The sequence below is a fragment of the Macadamia integrifolia genome, chromosome 3 (assembly GCF_013358625.1).
Source record: "Macadamia integrifolia cultivar HAES 741 chromosome 3, SCU_Mint_v3, whole genome shotgun sequence".
In the NCBI taxonomy this organism is placed as follows: domain Eukaryota; kingdom Viridiplantae; phylum Streptophyta; class Magnoliopsida; order Proteales; family Proteaceae; genus Macadamia; species Macadamia integrifolia.
The window spans coordinates 3,804,091-3,808,368 of NC_056559.1; positions in this window are offsets into that span (position 1 = coordinate 3,804,091).

Here is a 4,278-nt window from a genome sequence, read left to right on the forward strand (position 1 = left end):
AGTGTTGGGCTCAAGCCTGACACATTTATAATTGGGCCAGTCTAGGTCGGGCCATAAATGTGTTGGGCTTGGTTGGATCTACTTGTGCAGTCCTGAAATTGACACCCCTTGATGATATGTTTATAGATTAAAACAGTTAAAACAATAAGGGATAAAACAATAATGAAATAGATGGACGTGGTGAGAAAAGATATGGATGTCTTTGGGTGAAGAAAAAATTAAGCCTTAAAATTGAATGTTGAATCATGATTTGATTAGAGCAAATAAAAGGCTTTTATAGAATGTTCTAGAATTAATATAACCCCAACTTCTTTTTCTTGTTTAATTAATTTCAAATATCGATTTAAAATAAATGACCTTGGGTGTTTGGGGGTGGTTTAATCAATAAAAATGTATCTAAGAAAAAGTTAGGTTTTACCGTGGGGTGCAAATTTCAAACATGTGCCTGCCCCGAGCCCAAACAGAGCTTGGGCTTGAATAGGTCGGGCTTGAGCTGAAGTCTTGGGTTGAGCGCGGCCCAACCCAGTCCAACACCTATTCTATACAACTTATATAAATTATTACATATTACATTTAAGGATTTACATCTTTAGGGTTATTTATTATTAAGAACGATGATTTTTTATTTTAATACTGATTCTCTCTCTCTCTCTCTCTCTCTCTCTCTGGGATGGGCCTAGGTAGAGATATCTTAGCCCTACTTTAGACCTGGGATAGGATGAGGCTGAGCAAAGAGGACTCGTTGCTCGATTGGGGTTTTAAAAAACCTAGCCATGTTTCATCCCTAGTTCTACCATATTCAAATTGGCATATGGGATCATGGATTTAAAAATTGGTATAAGGTTTGATGTGTGAATCAGCCTATACGTATCGATATTGGCAATGCCTAATACTGATACCTGATCATTTTTGGGTGAATTGGGGGCAATATCGGATACAGATTTGGATCAGCAGATCCGACCCAATAAGGTAATTTACAAAGTGTGAGATGTTCCAACCTTAAGATCTTACTCGATACAAATCTGAAAGACTTAAAACATTTGAGAACGTACCATGATTAGGTGATCTTGGCATATAGTGCAAATACTGGTTTAATGGATACATTTGCAGACCTAAATATGCCAAATATACCTTCTTCTTCCTTATCACTTTTTAGGTACTTTCCATGGTTTTTTGTCATTTTTGTTGTTTTTACTTCAATCCTAACATATATGTTGTGTTAAGGAGGTTAGATGTAGTATTTGTGTTTCATTGATTGATTTTATGATTTTTTTTTTTTAATGGGGTGGGGATGTCCATGAAACAGCATGAAATATGAATTTTCATTATTTCTTAATTTCAGTTAATAATTAAAAATAACAATAAACATGGATGAATCTTCTGACATTCACGTTCCCCCACCCCACAAAAAAAAAAGAAAAGAAAAAAAAAAAACTACAAATTCATTGTATGAATTGGGTTTTAGTGAATTTTTCACCAAAAATCCTCTAAAAATATGGATGAATTTGTTGACATTCAAGTTTTCTCTATTTGTAACTTCACGATGTTTAAGTTTGCTCAAATTGAATTCTAATTTTCGACTGTCCATGTATATCTCTAAAATTTGAATAAATTGCTTATATGGAATAGAAGAAATTATTTGATTTGTAGGAGTATAAAAATCTCATTTGATTGTGAAATAATTTTAATTTACATTTACATCTTTTACAATTTGACTAGCAAATAGAAGAAATAAAAAAAAAAAAAAAAAAAAATGGGCTATACATTTTGGATCCGGCTCCTCTTCTTAGCTCTGATCATCCAATCTTGCCCATAGCTACTTCGACGATCGACACTTGTCCAAAGCTCATCCAACGGCTACTGTACCTTCTTCAAAAAAACTACCCATCTCTATGGATCCAACCCATACCCAATCGAAGCAAATCGGACCCTCCCTATCTCTTCTTTTATCTCCCACAAATCAAAACAAAATCCCACGTGAAACTCTTCCATTATCTTCTCCCACAAACCAGACTTGCAAGGGGAATTTAAAGGGATGGAAAGTGAAAATTTTATACTTAAAAAAGGAATGCTTATAATCATTACCCCATGTGATTCAATGTGATTATATAAACTACTTGATTTTCTTAACCATAGTTGGTAATGATATATTTTACATGTAATTTTTATTTTACATATTATAACAAAGGGTTTTGGATGTAAAGTAAAGTGAAATTTAAAATCAAATATGAAATGATTTAAAATGATAATATAGTCACATGAGGTAATGATTACATATATTTCTTTTATAAGTATGAAAATTTTACTTCTCTTCTCTTACCTTTATTTAATTCCCCTTGCAACCAAACATAGCCTAAAGGCAAGCAACTTAGAATGCAAATTAAGAATATGCGGAAGAATAAAAAGACAAATGAGCTATTAAGAAATTAATTAAAAAAAAGTTAAAGTGAATTGAAAAAAATGAGACTTTATAAACCCTAAACCTTTGGAGATTATCGGTGTGATTGTGCGATCTTCCTCAGAGCCTAAGAGGAAGTTAGAAGTAGGAGAAGAGAGAAGGTGGAAAAAAAAATTAGAAATGGATATGCAAAGAGAAGTAGAAATTAGGGTACGAAATCAAAGAAAGAGATTGAGAGAGAGAGAGAGAGAGAGAGAGAGAGAGAGAGAGAGAGAGAGAGAGAGAGATCGTTTTTGGGTAACTAAATTCAATTGTACTCTCTACTTCGTGAACCATAGTAGAAGATTTCAGAAAACTAACTTGAAAACTAACCCAAGGGGTAGCGGCAGTTGCTAAGCAATCAACTTGGTACGAGCCGTAAACTTGGACGTCTTGAGTTCGAGTCCCTGCTTTCAGTAATATTATAAAAAGAAATGGGTTTGGATCTCATTATTTACTAATATGCCCTTAATAACTAAATTCTTGCCAAATGATTTTCACCTTGGCCCCTTTATCAAAATGTCAGAAATGAATGTCATTTCACTTTCCCTATAAGCTTTGTTTGGCTATAAGGAAAATTAAAGGGAAGAAAAGTGAAAAATTTTAAATCTAAAAGTAGAATTTTTTGCAATCATCATCCAACATAGTTGTATAACTTACTTAAAATTCTTACCATGTTTAGTAATGATGTTTTTTAGATATAATTTTTATTTGACTTTTTAAATATAATGAATTAGATGCAAATGAAAGTGAATTTTTATAACTAAATATGGAATTATTTTGAAGTTATTAAAATAATCATGTGAGATAATGATTAGAAATTTTAGGTTTGGAATTTCACTTCCATTCCCTTTAATTTCCCTTACTATCAAACAGAAGCCTATAGTTTTACTTAATTCATTTCAATCCCAAATAATCATAACTTTGATTTTAAAGTCATGCAAAGAGCTTGGAAACTTCTTTCAAGGTAAAAATAATTAGATAAATGGAAGATTGCACCAAAAATCCAACTAATGGAAAAAGATAGCTCAAAATGTATGGTTTAATAGCCCCAATAGATATTATAAAAAAGGAAATAAGAAAAACCTCCCAAAAAAAACTGTCATCTAGCAATCAACTACTATGCATGCTGTTTTATTTATTTTTTCTTTTCTATAAAAGGGAGATTCTCTTCCGAAGTGAGGCTCCTGCACCAGTGCATGGGTCAATGAAACGCATGTTCGTAAAAGCATCAACATGGAATGAATTATTGCCTTTCATAAGGGCTGGGCCGATGAAGCTGTCATTTTGTCCCCTTGTTTGGGCGTAGTCCCACACTCCACCACATAATACAATTTCTTAAGGAAAACAAACTATATATATTGTATTTTCCTTCTCATTTATAATTATTTTTGTTAGATCAAACACCAAGAAACACGAATAAAGAGAGACAATAGATCCGTACGACACAGAGATTTAACGAGGTTCACACACCAGGGTGGTGTGCTACGTCCTTAGACGAAGAAGAAGATGATTCACTATGCAGAAGAAGGATTACACCCTAGCAGCGGCGAGGAAGAACTCGCCCTGAAACCCTAGAATACAATGACTTTCAACAAGCAACAGTACATTATATATATATACTCCAAATAGCGGTTCGACCCATCGGGTCGCGGTCGATCCGGTCGAACCATGCCGCAGGGGCTACGCCCCCGCACCCCCATACGAGATCAGTGATGGGCTCCGGGCTTGGGCCGCTTCCATCACAGATCTCAGAAAATTTCCCATTTGGGTCGCCACTAAAATATGTCGGATCGGGTCAATCTTCAAAGCGGGTCAAGAATTCGAGACAAACTTAACAA